The following is a 20,916-nucleotide window of genomic DNA, read 5'->3' as shown; positions in this document are numbered from 1 at the left end:
CTGACCATTCGGCTAGCAAGAAGGGAAAAACTTTCCAATTTCCAGATTTGTTGCACTTTCGAAATCAGACCACATCTCACTCAATACAAGTTCAAATTAAGAATGGTTTATGGAGTTGTAAACTAGGTTCAAAATGCTACATTTCATCAGAAAGAGTCATTATCAAAATCAGTTCACAAGTGAGAGAAAATCAAGCCACAAAATGCAGCTTCTCCATTCCTCTCGGACAGACAGTCACAACAGGACAGTCAAATTTGTTGAATCACTACGGTTTACTCAGTTCAAACTAGCAGGTGATTTTTATACCGTTGGAAAACTATGAATGTCTATTTTTGAATGCCGCTAACAGCACTCAATTTTGACTTTTGTACAGAGAGTTACGTTCAAACAAAGAAGCACTGACCTCTGCTATACGTTTTCCAGATTTGATTCTTGCCAAAACACAAGTTTTATGCAACCAAATGAATCAATTTTTGGAAGGCACTTTGTACACACAATATACAACATATATCCATCAATTTCACAGACAAACAAGCATCAAAATTTTGAATTAAAATAGAGCAACATGGACAGAATTTTCGGCCAGCTCTAATCTCACACATTTCTCAACTTTCTCTCCATTTTCTAATCGTAAACCTTTCATGCATCACACAAACAACATCAACCAAGCAACGAATCCTCAAGGCAGCTACCTACAAGCCTCCTTAAGACTACTAGCCTAGAGATTAAAGCAAGAAATGAAACTTCTCAAGTCCTCTAACTTATTTCTTGTTTAAGGTTTCAAACCCATGCAAAACTAACCATGATTCTTGAAGAAAATGGAAAAACTAGAAGAGTTAAAGAGTTACCTCTAACCCTAGATGAAAAATCAGATTTTTTCACCACAAATATTCCAAGAAACTCCACAAGTTGTTGTCTTTTTCCAAGCTAGAACTAATCTCCAAAGGTTTTGTGAGTTGGGTGAAGATTTTCAAGTGAAATGGAAGCAAAATTGGAGCAAGATGAAGAGAGCTTTCTTCCCTTCTTTTCCTTTCTTGTTTCAGCCGACTAAAGGGGAGAGAGAGTGTGTGTTTGTTTGTGTGAAGCTTACCTTGGAAGATTGGAGGGAAAAAGGAACAAAAAGCTAGCCAAAGTCAACTTTGAATAGTAGATGAATAGCGTTTCATACCACCACTTTTCTCTCTTGTTTGTTGCACTTGTAAGGACTCGTAAAATTCTTCTTATTTTCTTAAAATTTCCTTTTATTTTGAATAAATTACTTTCTAATAGCTTTGCTACTCATTTACTCCCTCAATTGTTGCAATGAATCATAGAATCAAGAGTTTCATCGTTAGTTTTATAGTTAGCGTACATTAGGGTTTTTGCGTATTTCGATAGTGTGATTAATTGGTGAGGTATGTGTACTAAAATTGGTGGATAAGAACAGGTATTAAGTAAGAGAAAGTGTGTGATTAGAAGTGCTAATAATAAGTTAGTGAATCATAAGTTAAAACACAAGTGCAAGAGAGTTAAGGAAAATTGGCTTGAACCGACGTGCGTCGTTTGTTACCGGTGGAGTACCGCACTTGACCAATACTTTCTTACCATAATCTCCTTGTTTTTATTTTATTTTTCCTTTCCCTAATTTTATCTTAAGATGGCCAAAATTTTTGACCAAAAAAAGAGAGGAAAAAGAACAAAAGTAAGAGGAAAAATTATAGAGCAACAAGTGGTGGTCATCAAGTCAACTTTGACCAAAGACCATTCTAGTCTTTATCTTGTAAACTCTCCTCAAAGCCTATTCATTTTCTTCCTCCCTTGGCCGAACTAGAGAGAGAGAACAGAGAGGAGAAACTTCAAAATTTATCTTGGGTTTTGATTGATTTGGAGAGAAATCAACAAGAACCACAAATCTAATCCGAACAAAGGTGCAACAAGGTGACAAGGAAGCTTGAGGTGGAGTGATTTTGCATAGGCAGCCTTGGTTTTGTGTTTTTCCTTGAGGTTTGAAGGTATTAAGCTAAGAAACTCTTCTTCCCTTTCTTATGTTGCATTTTATTGGATAGATGACTTGAATATGGAAGTTTTATGGAAGATATCATGAAGTTGTGAAGTCAGTAGAATTTTCCAGCACTTAGTACTAATTTTTCCCTGTTTTAAGAGCCACACTGACCTGCACATTCGTCCATGATAAATGCCGAATCAATCCTTGATCAAAACATGAAAGTTGTAGGGAATGGAGTTAACTATCTACCTGTAAAATTTCAGCTCAATCAGAGCTCTGTAACATGTGAAATGACTAAAATACCCCTGACTGCCAAAAGCCCTATTTCACAGGCAGCTTTCTATTTTCTCTGAGATTGTACATTTTTACCTTGAAAATGAATGAACTGGATGTCAATGTCTTCATAGGAAATGTATATCTATGTCTTACCTTCGAAACGCCATAAAGTTTACCCCAATACGATAAGCATAGCATTAGTTGTGACCAAAACGCCGGAAGGTGTCAAATCTGTTACTTAGACATTCTTCTTTAAAACTGGTTTCCAACTTTGATTTTGATAGTTGCATTGCTAGAATTGCCTTGTATTGGGATGATTTTGAGCCTAGTTGAAAAGCTATTGTGTTAAGCTTACTTATGTATCGAATTTGGGCTGAGTTGAGGAAAAAAATGAAGCCATAAATGGCTGAAAAATAGCTAAATACAAAGGACATGCTGCCCAAATTTCTATTACTTGCTCTTATGAATATTAGTAAGATGTAAGGTTTGATTTTAGGGTTAGTTGGATATTAAATTACATATGTATCCTTGAATGCACTTCAATAATAGTATATGAGTTGTTTTTGACCAAGATTGGGTATCAACTAAGATGAAAAGTATTAGTTTTACCTCGAAAACTTTGAATTACATTTGCTCACTTCAATTTGGCATTGGTTGTTTTTCCAACTACTGATTCCTGGAATTTTCTTTCATTGTGTTTGAATTTGAGAAATGACTCAAGATCTTTTGTGACTTGGAAGTTCAAATGTTATTATTCACTCTAAAACTGTATTTTCATCTTTGCACTAGTAATTTCTAGATTTTGATGGTTCATCTAGATTTTGATTAGTTGAACCATAATATTTTCTCTTGGTTATTCTTAGGGTTTGTCGGTGTTCGAGGACATAATCCAGAAGGAAACTTTTGATGTTATTTTGTTTAAATTGGTGAGTGTTCCTTGTGTGTTTGTACAATAAGTGACTATGTGACTATTTGTGAATGTTTGCTTGAATGTTAAATGCTTTCCAAGGATTGCTAAATGGATTTTCGTTGGGCGAGTATGTACTTTATCACACTCGACCCAAGCCAAAGCGAATTTTCAATGATTGAATACTATTTGTGCATGAATGTAAGCCTTTTGGCTGAACTGGGCCCTTGCCCTTCGTTGCTAGTCGACTCGAGCCAGAAGCGGACTCGGTCGGGCAGCTGGTGACCCTGGAACAGTGTTTTGGTATACTCGAGTATGACCACGAAGGTTGGTAGAATACTGGCCAGTGAATTAGCTCGTGGCGGGAAATGAAATCAATGAATGAATGTCAAGAAATTGGAGAAATTTTCACTTCCAAATGTTTTTCTAATAATTGGAGGGATAAGGAAAATGGTTGGCGAATGAATGAAGGAATGGCTCCAAGTGAGCATGTATCCTTTTAATGAGTGTGTTTTCATTGCTTTTATATTGTGAATGTTTTCTCAATATGTCCTTTTTTCAATTGCCTGATTATGTGTATGGGAACCTCACTGGGCTTTTAGCTCATTCCTTTAGTTTTGTTTTCCTTACAGGGGATACGAGCGAGGGCGTGAGACTGGTACGGGCTAACATAGTCTAGTTTTTGATTTTTTGCGATTGTACTTGTGACGACCCCACCTCCCCCTAGGGCGTACCCCAGGGTTTAGCAGACTGCCTACCCAACTCTCGTCAGGACTCACTCACGCATAACTCGAGAAAGATACCACGTCCATAGAGAAGAAATGAAACAACAATGTCAAACTTAACATATACATTGATGTTCAAATCCAGCTACAAGTTTTATACATGCCCAAAACGTTAAAGTATTTACAACCCAAGTAAAATCAACCCTAGTTGGGTGTTAGCGCGAGTACAATTGCAAAATCCAAAAACTAGACTACGCTAGTCTGTACAAGTCTCATGCCTCGCTCGTACCCCCTGTAAAGAAAACAAATGGCGTGGAATGAGCTAAAAGCCCAGTGAGGTTCCAAATAGCAAGTTGACCATTATTTAAAAGTACAGGTATCAACGTAGAAAATAGCGAGCATAACAAGTGTATAAAAGTAGCATTAGCACTTCAAGTAGCAAATCTCAAAATGAACGAGTGTAAAATTCTTTTCTTTTAAAATGAAACAATAACACGATAAGTACTAATCATTCCAAAGTATAAGGATACGGATGGCTCTCAGGAGCCAAATTCCATTGCATCACCAAAGCTTGATCACATAATAGTTGACACTCCGTCAACTTTCAAGTAAGTAACCAATCCAGTAGATCACCACTTAAACTACTCTCCGTCCACCATCCAAACCCTTTACCGGGCCCGAACTCCAAGATAAACACTGGTGGTAATACTCGAGTATACCGATTAGTCGAGGAGATAACACTCCACTCGACAATACTAGATACCTATGGTTCGTTATCTAATCGACCAAGCCCTTACCGGCTCGACTCTATTAACTAGCCAGTGGGGTTTGGGTCCCCAAGAAGTCGATGAGATATCATCTCCAATCGACTGAATCAAAATAAAAGTACGGAGACGGGAATGAGAGGCACCTCCCACTCACATTGAGTGTGGTACATGCTGCCGCTCAGCACTTACAAGTCAAGTACAAATATATCAATTCAATTGCAGTAATAAGCAAGTATATATCACATTAGGGCAAGTACGATAAAGTACACTCTTGCCTGATCAAACAAATTACATATCATTAAATCACGTTGGTCAAGTATTGAAAACAAGTGTCCAGTTCAATCAGGTATTTGGAAGCACTCACCAAAAGATGCGGTGCCTTTACGGGTTACGTTCGGGTATTACTCCGTGTGTGGAGTCCAAATCTGTGATAAAACATTGTTTAAGAGCTTTTGAAAGTAACTAAGGTTCAAAACTTAAACGTTTTGTTTAACGAGAATCAAGTAATTGAAACTCATTTAGAGAGTATTCGTAAAACTTATGCTCGCTCTTAAAACTTTGAAACTTTGAAGCAATTATACTTTGAAATACCATTTGAGTCGAAGGAATAGGGAAAACATATTTCTATTAGTCGTAAATTTCATTTTTCCAAGGATACAGGCCGAATGCTAACTTATAGACCTCTATGAAACAAGACTTGAATACCCTAGACGATTCAAGTTCGATTCATCCTCAAACCCTTACTCAAGTCATGAGTATATCTACCTAACTTTCGAGTGAAAATTTGGGCAGCACGTCCTTTGTTTTTACCAATTTTCCAGCAATTTATGGCTTCATTGTTTTTCATAATTTAGTCCCAAAACACATACAAATAGTCTCATCACAATAGCCATTCAATAGGCTCAAAATCATCCACGTAGAACACAAGTATAATAATCCAATCGAAAATCAAGGTTTGACGGCAAAAGACTAAATGGCAGATTTGACATCTTATAACATTTTGGTCACAACTAGAGTTACGTTTATCAGATTGGTGTGAACTTTATAACGTTTCGAAGCTAAGACAAAGGGTTACAACTTTCATGCAGACAACTCAACCCAGTTCACAATTGATCCAAGTCGAAATTACAGATTACAGAACCAGAATGTCCTTGTCAATACTGAATTCAAATGACAATAACTCAGGCTACACAATTTCGGTTGAGGTGTTTTCAGATGCGTTAGAAAGCTGAAACATAGGGCTAAAAGTTTTATGTTTTGGCTAAAGGCTGATTTGATATGGATCAAGGTAAAAAACGAAGCCAGAATGATGAAATGTCAAAACTATCTGCAAAACTATACCTATGGCAGTCAAGGGTATTTTTGTCATTTCACATGATACAGTGATCGGATTGAGTTGAAATTTTACAGGAAGCTATAAAACATCATTTTATACAACTTTTATGTTTTAACCTAAGCCCAATTCGGCCTCCATCATACACGAATAGAACTTGTCAAAACAGAGCATTTGAAATCCTTAAATCTAAAATTTAATGCATTCAAGGTATAAACTTCACATTTCTAGCTTGAACCACTACTTCAACTTCCTATACAAGATTATAGACATCATATTCTCTCTAAACAACAAGGAATACAACTGAACCATCCAAACCCTAACTCAAATCCACCAAAAATCAGCAAAACTACTTAGATAACTAGCATTAGCCAAGAATTTAAGTTGTTATACAAACTTAAACAAGCTTAAGGGATAGAAATAGGATGGACTGTGATGACCCCACCTCCCCCTAAGGCGTACCAAAGGGTTCGACGGACCGCCTGCCCAGCTCTCGCTAGGACTCACTCATTCGTACCTCACGCATTCATCCATAGGCAAAAAAAACATCGCAATTCAACTTAAAATATACATCGATGCACAAATCAAGATACAAAGCTTCTATACACCCAAAATATTTCAAAGTATATACAATCCAAGTACAAGTCATCCTAATCGAGTGATAGCGCGAGTACAAGTCAAAAGTCAAAACATCTAGTCTATGCTAGTATGTACATGTCTCACGCCCCGCTCGTACCCCTGTAAGGAAAACAAAACTAAAGGAGTGAACTGAAGCTCAGTGAAGTTCTAAATATCAAATTGTCCATCAAAGAAAGTAAAAATAGCATAATAGTGAAATAGCGAGCAAAACAAGTCAAGAAATGAGTCACAACACTTCATATAGCCAAACAATAATTTTTTCCGCATTTCATATATAAGGATACAGTTGCTCATATATCGGCTCCACCATAGCTTGATCGATTGGTAGTTGACACTCCGTCAACTTTCAAGTGAGAAACGAGTCCAATAGAACACCACTTAACTCCAATCTCCGTCCACCAATCAAACCCCTTACCGGGCCCGAACTCCACAATAAACACTGGTGGTAATACTTGAGTATACCGATTAGTCGAGGAGATAACACTCCACTCGACATCACTAACTACCCAGGGTTTGTCATCTAATCGACCAGGCCCTTGCCGGCTCGACTCGACTAACTGGCCACAGGGTTTCTGGAATTCCAGGCAAGATACAATTCATATACATGTATAGCAAGTCAATTGCAATCGATGAACAAGAACAAATCACATAAGGGCAAGTGCGATAAAGTACACTCTTGCCCTATCAATTCACTCATATATATCATGTAATCACATTGGACAAGTGTTACACACAAATGTCAATTTCAATCAGATATTTGGAAGCACTCACCAAAATGTAGTGCCTCAGTGATCACGTCGGGGTTGTACTCCGGGTTTGGAGTCCAAATCTGCGATAAAACTTTATTTAAGAACTTTGAAAAGTGACTAAGGTTCGAAACTTAAATGTTTCGTTCAATAACAACCAAGTAATTGAAATTCGTTTGCAGAATATTCGTGAAACACTTGCTCGCTTTTCAAACTATGAAATTTTGTAACATTTATACTTGGAAATACCATTTATGTCGAAAGTACGAGGAAAACGTATTCCTAGTAGTCATTATTTCATTTCCCAAGGGTACAAGTTCGGCCAAGTTCTAACTTATATAACTTGATAAAGAAAACGCGAATATCCTAGATGGTTCAAGTGGTATTCGCTCTCAAGCCCTACTCAAGTCGCAAGTGTCTCTTCCTAATCCTCGAGCGTAAATTTGGGCAGCACGCCCTTTGAATTTACCTATTTTCCAGCCATTTATGGCATCATTCTTTTCCTCAATCAGTCCCAAAGTTACACACAAAATCATCTCATTTTAATAGCCGTTCAATAGGCTCAAAGTCATACAAGTACAAAATCAAGCTAGGAACATGTGCGGAAATGAAGTTTGAGTCAAGAAACAAAAGACAGATTTGACGTTGTTTTGCGTAACGGACACAACCGAGGCTACGCTTATCGGATTGGGGTGCAAGTTATACCATTTCGAAACTAAGATAAAGACCTACAACTTTGATGAAGACCACCAGTTTGTAGTGTAGCTAGGTCAAAATTTCAATGTACAAAACCAGAATCTCACAAACAGGTTAGCTAACCACACTATGGTTAAACGATAATAACTCAGGCTACCGAAGTCCGATTAAGGCGTTTTTAGGGCCGTTGGAAAGCTAAGATATAGTACTACAACTTCTGTGTTTTGGCTAAAGGCAAATTCCGTATGGATCTGGGTGAACAGACGCAGTCAGATTGGTGACATGTCAAAACTGTTCCTAACGTTCTACCTATGGCAGTCAGGGGTATTTTTGTCTTTTCACATGATACAGTGCTCGGATTGAGCTGAAATTTTACAGAAAACTATAAAATATCATTATATACAACTTTTATGTTTTGTGTTAAGCCTAATTCGGCCTCTAGCCTAGTCAAACAAAACCGGTCAGAACAGGGGAGGTGAAAAACTGAAATCTGGAATTTGGGGTGTCAAAGGGAAATCTCTTCATTTCTTGCTTGAATCACTACCACAATCTCTTATACAAAGTTATAACCATCATATACTAGCTAACCAACAAGAAATACAGTTGAAAACCTCAACCCGAACTCAAGAACATGCACCATATCCATCCAAACCATTGAAATAACTATCATTAACCAAATATTTAAGGTGCTATACCAACTTAAGCAAGATTAAAAGTAAGAAAATGGCAAACCATCATTATTACCTTACTAAAGCTACTTTCAAGAGTAACCCTAGCTTCCCTTCCAAATTTTTACCAACACCCAACTACCTAAGCACTCAAAGGAAGATTTAATCGGTTTAGAATCTTGTTTTTCTTACTCAAATGGTTCAAACTCAAGATGAATTGAATTTGCTTTCTCTTGCTCTCTGTCTCTCTTATGCTCACGGCTGGTAGGAAGAAAATGAGGAGAAATTGTGTGTTTTATGATGATAAATATGGAGGAAAATTAGTTAGGCAAGAATCCATGGATGGCCGCCACTTGTCGCCACCAAAATCCATCTCAATTTTTTTCTTTTCCTTGTAATTTTGGGTCAACATTTTCAGCCAAGAGAGCTGAGGATGAGGGAGATATTTTTCAACAATATCAAGGATATGTTATGGTAGGGAAGTGGTAGTCAAGTGAGGTGCTCAATCGGTAGTGAGCGATACCCGTCGGTTCTAGTCATTTTTTCTTAAATTGCGTATACTAAGGTTTTAACTTATAACTCACCACCTCATTATTACCACTTCTAATCACACACTTACTATCATCTAAAACTCACTCTCAATCACCAAATTTGATCCCCACTCCGTACCGGATAGTCACACTACGGATAGACGTAAAAAACCCTAATTCGTGCTAACTTGAAAACGAAAAGGGTGAACCCTTCATTCTATATTCATTTGCACTTATTGTGGGGTGATTGAGTAGTAGGGCTATTATAAAGTAATATTCTTCAAATAAAAGGGGATTTTTACGAAAAATATAAGGAACTTTGCAAGTCCTCAGATGGACAGCCATAATATTTCACTAAGATGCTTGCAAGAGATATCCACCACCTCTCCTTGTAACTTTTAGCACACCAAACTTCCCAAGTGCTCAAAGAAAGGATTAATCGGTTTAGATTCTTGATTTTTCACTCAACTACGCTAGGAATCAAGATTGAAATGAAGTGGTCTTCACTCTTTTCTTTTTCCTCTCATAAGTCACGACCAAGATGAAGGAAAATGAAGAAAAATGAGCCAAGAAGAAATATAAGAAGAAAGGAAAATTTCTTGGTCAAAGGTCTTGTTCAAGACCTTGGTTGGATTTTTGACAAATGGCTTAATCACAAATATTTCCACCAAAATATCTCTCTTTTCCTTAGTCAATAATGGTGCTTGACTTAAGGGTTAATTAAGAGCTAATTAGCTCAACTAAAACAAGGAGATTAAGGTAAGAAAGTGGTGGTCAAGTGGTGTGTTCAATCGGTAGTGAACGGTACACGTCGGTTCAAACCGATTTTCCTTAAATCGCGTGTACTAGGATTTTATTTTATGATTCACTAACTTATTATTCTCACTTCTAATCACACACTTAATATCATCTAAAACTCATTCTTAATTACCAAATTTAGTACACACTCCGTACCGAGTAATCACACTTCCAAAAGACGTAAAAACCCTAGTTTACCTTAACGATGGAAGTAAAGGGAAAACCCTTGGTTCTGTGATAAATTGTAACTATTGAGGAAGTGGATAAGTAGTAAAGCTATTGTAAGGTAATAAATTCCAAATAAAAGGAAATTTTAAGAAAATATAAGGGATTTTACGAGTTCTCACAGTACTCGCGCTAGTGCTCGGTTAGGGTTGAATGTATCTGGAATTCACAACTTTTGTTATATTTAGAATTGTATGAATGTTTGGGATAAAAATGAATGTAGGTATACGTTCCAAGTTTGGGAACTGTTATTTCATTTATTCTTGAGGTTATATCTTATTTTATTTGAAGAGAGTGAACGAGTCCTGGCGAGAGCTGGGCAGGCGGTCCGCCAAACCTTGGGGTACGCCCTAGAGGGAGGTGGGGTCGTCACAGCACTAGTGCACTAGTTCTCCAATGTAATTTCTTTAACACTGTAATTACTCACTTTTACTAGTCTAATATAAATTTCTCAAATTCTCACTTAGTCATTCCGACGCGAAATGCGCGAACTTTCGACTCGCGCGCGATAAGGCGAAATTTAAAAGCAATTCATGCAACTAAAATATAATTAACTAACTCTAGGGTGAATAATTATAAAAATGACTATTTTAAGAAATAAAACATGAATCCTCACATAACTTGAGTTCTGTAAGTCAAAAAATCACAAAGTTTTCACCGTTAAACATAGACTCGAAGCACTAATATGCTTTCGAAGACATCTTTATGAAATTCAGCTCATAGATTAGTCAAATTTCAGATTAGAAATCACTGCTATCACAAGTTCAGAAACAGAACCGTCATGATTTTAAAAAAACTTTGCATATTTACTGGTCTCTATAATAATTGAACCAAACCCTGAATTTTATACTGTTTGAAGCTCTATGAGTCTATTTTCAAAGTTATATAGTAGGTATTCCTAGAAAAGAATTTCATCACAATTGCAAACATAAAAGTTTACCCTAGACTATCACTTCATGCATCAAAATCAGCCATCAATAGTTTAGAAAACAAACAAAATGTTCCATAAAATCTTTTCCTTTTTACTCACAAAACTTCATATGCTAAGTATAGGAAAAGAAAGATAGATTGTCTAGCAAATTTACCTCTTGTTTCCCACAAACTCAAGATGAAAAGCAACCATGAAGTACTAAGAGTTTCTTCCTCCAAGAACTCCTCCAATAGCTTTCCTTCAAGCTTACCTCAAAATTGATTGAAGAAGATTATGATTTTTCATTGGATTCTTCATGATTCAAGCAAGAGACCAAGGATGGAATTTTTTGTGTTTTCTCTCCCTTTCTCAAAATTTCATCCATCATGTGTGCAAGAAGAAGAAAGTGATGAAGACAAGAAGGCTTGGTCTTGGTCAAACTTTGTTAGTCAAACTTGGTTGGTTAATTGACAAATGTCAAGGAAAGATGTATTGTCTATCTTTTTGTCTCTCTATTTGTCTCTAATCACTAACATATCTAATGCCGCTCTAATCTTCCAAATTTATCGTACGCACATCACTAGTTGGTCACTCTAGTATACTACACTATGAAATTTAACATGCACCAAGTTAAATAATACAATAGGAGAAAAATCATGATTCAACCATTAAATCAATCAAGAATTTAAGGCAAGTAAGTTCAAAAAAGAGCTATAAAGACAAGTAAAATGTCAGGGCCTCACAATATATGTGTGATTTTGATAGTTTTTCTTGCCAAGAATATGTGCCATATGACGCATGCTATGCTAACTATGATTAATTGTGTTTTTGCCATGCGGATAAATTTAAATTTTAGAAGTTTAGATGGAGGAATAAGGGTTAAGTGTTGCTAGTTTCCTTGGTTGACCGGGTGAGCGAGGGAAGGACTTGTATGAGGGATTTTATATTTTTCAAGTTATGTTGCAAAAATTCCAACTTTGGTGTATAATTTAATTAGTTAGTTTTGAGTTTTATATATGTGAAAATTTGATAGATTTCCTTGCCTAGCATATGCACCACACACTTCATGATATGTTAGTTTGATTGCAAGTGTGTTTGCCAAGGGAATAGAGTGGAAGTTAGAGGTTTACTTGAAACTTGGGGAAAAAGTTGTTCCATGTTTTGATTGGTCGTTTGAGAGAGGGAGAGCTAGTTGGACTTACTCTTGCACATATTCTTGTTACTTTTGTCCAAGACACTTGTTAAAACCTTTCTCTTCATATGTATGTTGATTTTGAGCTTTTAACGAAGAGTTTTATTGAAGCACAAATCTTGTTCTTTAGAGTTTTGGGTATGTGACAGTTTATAGGTGGATTCTTGGTGGGATTCTTGCCTAACAGGACTTGTTACTTGCTTATGAGAGTTTTGACATATTGTGGCTCAAAACACTTGGCAAGACTTTGATCTTTGCCTGCCTGTTGGATTTGAGCTAAACCGAAGAGGTTTATGAGGAAGAAAATGATTTGCTCCAAAACATTTAAATTACTCGCAAGTTCCAATTGTGAATACAGAGAGTCTTGTCTCATTTTCTTCCAAATTTTTGCCTATGATCGACATCCGTTAGCTATATATGTTGACATTGGCCTAGCATGCATGTGAAACTTTTCCTTGATTTGAACAAGAAACCTATGCAACTTTGGAAGCTATATTAGGATAAAACCTGCTAATTGATGTGTTTTCTAAATGAACCTTTGAATCTCTAATTTTCTTATATATATTGGTTTTGAATTGCTCGGCTCTTGATGTATGATATGATCACAGGACTTGAGAGTGTCCAAGAGGAAGTGTATGAAGTGAAAAGATTGTGATCAATTGGTGAGTGTTCTAACTGCATGTTAGGACCATGTTATTTACTTAATTGATGATTCATGTGACTTGTTGATCGAAATGTGACTTGTTGTCTGAAATTGCTAGATATCTTGACTTGTTATTGCAAAGGCGAGTGTGTACTTTATCGCACTCGACTTGCTAAGTTTGCTTGACTTGATATTGAATAGGCGAGTGTATACTTTATCGTACTCGATCTGACTTGACTGAGTTCTCGTTATCCTGTTTACAAGTGAACTGTTTATAAGTGAACTAATATACATGTGCATGATTTGAAAGTCGTTTGGAGATGCTATCTCATCAACTATACTTGTTCTTGGGATTCTAAATCCTATCAGTTAGTTGGTCAAATCGAGCCAACAAGGGTTTGATCGAGGAGATTGACGAACCATGGTAGTGTTAATTGTTTATTCCACTGTGACGACCCCACCGTACCCAGAGGCGTACCAAAGGGTTTAGCGGATCGTCTGCCTAGCTCGCGCCAGGACTCGATACTCTAAAATGAGAAAATAGATTTCACGCTACAAGAAAGTTCTATATACACTATTACATCTTCAAAAGTTGTATAAACTATTACATCAAGCCATACATACCACTAGTACCAGAAAGTAAATCCTGGAAAAGCTATAACTATAACCACCACAACAAATATATACATCTTACTAGTCAACTTATAACAAGTACTAGGAGCAAAATCAACTATTCTATAAACCAAAAGTCTATACACCTTCCCGAGCTTTCCCCGCGTCGGCCCCTGCTAAGGAAATAAATGGAATGTGGTAAGCTATATGCTTAGTGAATAATTGGGGGTAAAAACATAAAATCACATCCAAATAAACATGTAAACCAGGATATTTCACTTCAATAGACAGAGATGTAACATCACAATGGTAGGATACGGGTGGCTTCGAAGCCAGTTCATTTCTCCGAGTTTGAACGCCTGTTGACACTCTGTCAACCAAAATACTCATAGTCCGTAGACTCCACTTAACTTTTTCCGTTCATCTTATCAACCCACGCTGACTAGTCAATAGCACACAGCAGCTCGAGCAAAACAAAATCACTTAGCTTTAAACAAAGCTTTAACAAAGAATGAAATCCTAAGGTTAGCATCGAACTAACTTCGACCAAGCCCCGGCTGGCTCGAATAGTTCGTCTACTCTTGGAACCGGGTTGGAACCAAGTCCTGAGATATCCAATCTCTCAATAGATGATATCTCTCAACAAAGTACTCACCCCAACAGCACACAGCACAAGGGGTTCAACTCAAGTCATGTAATCACCCCAACAGCACACAACAAAGGGGTGATACTCAACATAAGGCATGTATGCTCACAGATTAAATCAAGAATAAAGGATGGGTTTAGGTCGAGCGAGATCAAGTACACCCTCGCCTAAGTACCCATTTAACATATACAAGGCACTTTGACAATTTATGATATCAACCAACCCAATTACTCACTCAAAATAGTTAGCATGCAAATCAAGGCACTTTATACGGGTCCACCGACTCCGTCCGGTTCGTCACTGCCTGTGACAAAAGATTATACTCAACCATCAGTCAAACAACCATCACAAATGGAAATAAGGACTAAAACGGCCAAAACGGCCAAGAAATGCATGTGCGCGTGTGCGGAAATGAAAATGGTATGAAAATGCGTTGCACAGTTTTGACCATAACCGGAGCTGTGGTTATCGGATTAAGGTGTACTAGGTAGCGTCTCGAAGCTAAGACAAAGGGTTACAACTTTAATGAAGACAACTCATCCCATTTTTTAGTGGATCCTATTCGAATTTGCAGATTACAGAACCAGAATTCCGAAGGCTGGTTTATACCTCTAGTGAAAATTTGGGCGGCATGCCCCTTGTGTTTACATATTTTCCAGCCATTTATGGCTTCATTATTTTTCTCAAATCAGCCCCAATGTCACACATAGGCAATGTTACCACAATAGCCCTTCAACTAGGCTCAAAATAATCCAATTACAACACAAGTCTTAACAAGGGAACCAGAAATCAAGTTTAAAGGCAAATAGCTAAATGGCAGATTTGACGTCTCTTGGTGTTTCGGTCAAACGGAAGCTACGTTTATCGAATTGGTATACACTTTATACAATTTCGAAGCTAAGACAGAGAACTACAAGTCTCATGAAGACATCAACAACCAGTTCATGCATTTTCAATATCAAAATGTGACATCTCAGAGAAAAACAGAAACTGCCTGCAAAACTGTACATTTGGCAGTCAAGTGTATTTTGGTCATTTCACATGATACAGTGCTCCGATTAAGCTGAAATTTTACAGTAAACTATATAACATCATTTTATACAACTTTCTTGTTTTTGACCTAAGCCTGAATCAGCTGCTAACATGGACGAATGAAGCTGGTCAGAAGCTAAATAGGTTAGTTTCAATTTCTGGAATTTGAACTTTTCCTCTAGAATTTCATATCTAATAAGCATTCAATCATCAAAACCATCAATTACTAACTCTATAACATCCATTAATAGATAAACAACCATAATCAAGGCTGAAAAAGTAAACCCTAGCTAAACATCCACCATATCAATCAAAACTACTTAAATAGCCATCATTAGCCAAGAATAGGAGTTTCTATCCAAACTTAAACATGATTAAGGAAGAGAAATAAGAAAGACAGCCATGGTACCTTCTAGAAAATCCTTGTAGGTGTGAAACCAAACACTTTCTTCCAACTTTTACCACACACAACTATCTAAGCACTAAAATGAAAGTTTAATCAGTTTGGATTTTGGATTTTCACTCAAACTAAGATGGATTCAAGGTGAAGTTGCTAGCTTGCCTTCCTCTCTTTTCTCTCCTCAACTTATAGCTGAAAGGTGCAGAAATGAAGGGTGAAATGAGCTCCAAGAAAGATAAAAATTTAGGAATTGATTTGGGCCAAAGTTGGACAAGTGTCACACTTTGATTGGAAGTCAAAATTTTCTTTTCTTTCTTGTTTTTTTGTCCACAATTTCGGCTGCATTGAGAAGATATTTTAAAACGAATAGAAGGAAATCTCAATACAATGAAAGATAGGGAGGGTACCTTCGATGATTGCTAATGGGTCTGTCATCTCTTGATGTCCCATTGCATAGGTCCTTGCCGGCACTTTCGGTTGATTTCCCGTTGCATTGGTCGGCTTAGAAGTGTTCCCTTATGCCCTTGGCAAATTTCCTTCTTTTGGCAGGTGAGGGCACTGAGCAATCAGGTGTTCAGCACTACCACATCGGTAGCATTTTCGAACTTGCCCTTTCTTCCAACAATTATCTGCCATGTGGTTAGTAGCCCCACAAAACCCACATGTCATTCTGGGTCCTGATGTCAGACCCCCACGTGAGGTACCCCTCTGGGTCTCTCTCCCTGCCTGACCTTTCTCAAAATTTTCCTGATTCGGGATCCTTTCTGATCGTGGACCACCTACTCCTCGACCCATCTTAGATGGTGGCTCGCTCCTCGAGCTCTGTCCATCAATATAATTGCTTGTATCCGGTTGTCTTCTTTTCTTATCATGAAAAGCCTTTACTTGACTCTTAGTACTTTCAATTCTTTGTACTGTTTCAATAGCTTGACTATATGTCTCCAATTGAGCAACTGCCAGTGCCTCTTGAATCTCCACGTTCAAACCCTGGACAAACCGACGAATTCTCTTTCGGTCTGTCAGCACTAACTCTGGAGCAAAACGAGAGAGTTTGGTAAACTGAATCTCGTACTCCGCCACACTCAAAGTCCCTTAACGTAGTCGTATGAACTCATTCTCTCGCCTTTCTTGAACAAGTGGCGGTAAGTACTTCTCATTAAACTCACGGGTGAAATTAACCCATGTCCATGGGGTCTGCTCTCTATCCCATTTGGCTCGAATCACATTCCACCAGGCACGCCTCAAACTAAAATACGGCGAAAGTTATCTGCCGTTCCTCCGGGTATCCGAATGCAGTGAAAATATCTAACATTCGATCCAACCAACTCTCCGCTATGTCAGGGTTAGGTCCACCCAAAAATTTTGATGGTAAAAACTTCTGGAACCGGTCTAAGGCACGGTCCTTTCCTTAATGATTTTCGGGATGCTGTACCAGGCCTTGACCCTGTTGGTTAACCATTTGAGCTAACAAATCAGCCATTTGCTATATGGCCATAGCTACTTGGGTCTCAGCTTGTCTATTTGCAGTTTCATTGGTTACCCCTTTGATTCCTTGTCCTCGTCCTGTACCCCCACCTCGACCACGGGTCTCCATTTTATTGTTTTATAACTTCTATAATTGGAACAAAATATGGTACGAGTTCAAAGTATTGAAAATTATAAAATGCACGAAATAACCAAAATACCAATATATCATACACGAAACTATATACATATATATACAATTCACGCCAAAAGTATACACCTATCAGTCCACAGCTAGCCATCATTCAACCAACACAAAACATGTTCATGACCACACCGGCTCCAAAAAGAGTCAACAAAATAAGTCAGAGTAGCGGTCCTAGCGGAAATCCGCTACAGAGCCCATAGAGTCTATCACATTCATCGGCCCCGCTCCGCCAGCCCTAGGTGGCGCCTCTGCAGCCACATCCAAGAGAATCTCACAGTCTCGCATAATACCACGGGCTCTCTCTCTCATCTGCCCCTTCAAAGCGAAGAGGTGGCGGTGGGTCTCCACAAGCTGACGACCAAGAGTATATGTCCACTCCTCCTCAGCTCGTAACCCCTCCTCGAGGTCATGCATGCGCACGGCCTGTTCATGGCTCACCTCTCTGGCCTCTTCTAACTGTGCCCTTAGAGTGTCAACCGCCTGACCTAGGCGACGATGCACGTCATCTATATCCATATCTATTTCATCAGGGTATCCATACGTATGTCGACACTCACACGATCGACTCATCTGACCGAAGGGAGAATACAGCTTATAGGGTTCCCCGACCCTCCTCTAATATCTAAGGACTCATTGGCGCACCACCCGGTTCACCGGCCTACCTACACTCGTAGCTCGTGCTCCGGCACCACTAGGTCCACCGGTATAGCTAGGTCCACCAGTCTCCATACCTGAACAACAAAACATCACTTATTCAGTTCTCTGGCATTTCATCTTAATAGATACGTTTCAACTTAAAGGCAATCGAATACTTATGTGTCCTATGACTTATTTCCCAACTGCCCAAGTCCTCTAACCTAGGCTCTCTGATACCACCGGTGATGACCCTACCGTACCCAGAGGCGTACCAAAGGGTTTAGCGGATCTCCTACCTAGCTCGCGCCAGGACTCGATACTCTAAAACGAGAAAATAGATTTCATGCTACAAGAAAGTTCTATATACACTATTACATCTTCAAAAGTTGTATAAACTATTACATCAAACCATACATACCACTAGTACCAGAAAGTAAACCCTGAAAATGCTACTAACTATAACCACCATAACAAATATATACATTTTACTAGTCAACTTATAACAAGTACTAGGGGCAAAATCAACTATTCTATAAACCAAAAGTCTATACACCTTCCCGAATTTTCCCCGCGTCGGCCTCTGCTAAGGAAAACAAATGGAATGGGGTAAGCTACATGCTTAGTGAATAATTGGGGGTAAAAATATAAAATCACATCCAAATAAATATGTAAACCAGGATATTTCACATTAATAGACAGAGATGTAACATCACAATGGTAGGATACGGATGGCTTCAAAGCCAGTTCATTTCCCTGAGCTTGAACGCCTATTGAAACTCCGTCAACCAAAATACCCATAGTCCGTAGACTCCACTTAACTTTCCCCGTTCACTTTATCAACCCCCGCTGGCCAGTCAACAGCACACAGCAGCTCGAGTAAAACAAAATCACTTAGCTTTAATCAAAACTTTAACAAAAAATGAAATCCCAAGGTTAGCATGGAACTAACTTCGACCAAACCCCGACTAGCTCGAATAGTTCGTCTACTCTTGGAACCGAGTTGGAACCAAGTCCTGAGATATCCAATCTCTCAATAGATGATATCTCTCAACAAAGTACTCAATAAAGTACTCACCCCAACAGCACACAGCACAAGGGGTTCAACTCAAGCCATGTAATCACCCCAACAGCACACAGCAAAAGGGTGATACTCAATACAAGGCATGTATGCTCACAGATTAAATCAAGAACAAAGGATGGGTTTAGGTCGAGCAAGATAAAGTTCGCCCTCACTTAAGTACCCATTTAACATATACAAGGCACTTTGACAATTTATCATATCAACCAACCCAATTACTCACTCAAAATAGTTGGCACGCAAATCAAGGCACTTTATACGGGTCCACCAACTTCGTCTGGTTCATCACTGCCTGTGACAGAAGATTATACTCAACCATCAGTCAAAAAACCATCACAAATGGAAATAAGGACTAAAACGGCCAAAACGGCAAAAACGGCGAAGAAATGCATGTGCGTGTGCGCGGAAATGAAAATGGTATGAAAATGGGTTTCACGGTTTTGACCATAACCAGAGCTGTGCTTATCAGATCAAGGTGTATTAGGTAGCGTCTCGAAGCTAAGACAAAGGGTTAAAACTTTCATGAAGATAACTCATCCCAGTTTTTAGTGGATCTAGGTCGAATTTGCAGATTATAGAACCGGAATTCCAAAGGCTGGTTTATACCTCTAGTGAAAATTTGGGCGGCATGCCCCTTGTGTTTAGCTATTTTCCAGCCATTTATGACTTCATTATTTTTCTCAAATCAGTCCCAATGTCACACATAGGCAATTTTACCATAATATCCCTTCAACTAGGCTCAAAATAATCCAATTACAACACAAGTCTTAACAAGGCAACCGGAAATCAAGTTTAAAGGCAAATAGCTAAATGATAGATTTGACGTCTCTTGGTGTTTCGATCACAACGGAAGCTACGTTTGTCGGATTGGTGTACACTTTATACCGTTTCGAAGATAAGACAGAGAAATACAAGTCTCATGAAGCCATCAACAACCAGTTCATGCATTTTCAATATCAAAATGTGACATCTCAGAGGAAAACAGAAACTGCCTGCAAAACTGTACATTTGGCAGTCAAGGGTATTTTGGTCATTTCATATGTTACAGTGCTCCGATTAAGCTGAAATTTTACAGAAAACTATATAACATCATTTTATACAACTTTCTTGTTTTGACCTAAGCCTGAATCAGCTCCTAACATGGACGAATGAAGCTGGATAGAAGCTAAACTGGTTAGTTTCAATTTCTGGAATTTGAACTTTTCCTCTAGAATTTCATATCTAATAAGCATTCAATCATCAAAACCAACAACTACTAACTCTTTAATATCCATTACTAGATAAATAACCATAATCAAGGCTGAAAATGTAAACCCTAGCTAAACATCCACCATATCAATCCAAACTACTTAAATAACCATCATTAGCCAAGAATAGGAGTTTCTATCCAAATTTAAACATGATTAAGGAAGAGAAATAAGAAAGACAGCCATGGTACCTTATAGAAACTCCTTGTAGGTGTGAAACCAAACACTTTCTTCCAAAACTTTTACCACACACAACTATCTAAGCACTAAAATGAAAGTTTAATCGGTTTGGATTTTGGATTTTCACTCAAACTAAGATGGATTCAAGGTGAAGTTGCTAGCTTGCCTTCCTCTCTTTTCTCTCCTCCACTCACGGCTGAAAGGTGTAGAAATGAAGGCTGAAATGAGCTTCAAGAAAGATAAAAAGGTAGGAATTGATTTGGGTCAAAGTTGGACAAGTGTCACACTTTGATTGGAAGTCAAAATTTTCTTTTCTTTCTTTTTTTTGTCCACAATTTCGGCTGCATTGAGAAGATATATAGAGCTGATTTTGT

Source organism: Coffea eugenioides, chromosome 4 (genome assembly GCF_003713205.1).
Source record: "Coffea eugenioides isolate CCC68of chromosome 4, Ceug_1.0, whole genome shotgun sequence".
Lineage (NCBI taxonomy): Eukaryota > Viridiplantae > Streptophyta > Magnoliopsida > Gentianales > Rubiaceae > Coffea > Coffea eugenioides.
This window is presented reverse-complemented; position numbering follows the sequence as displayed.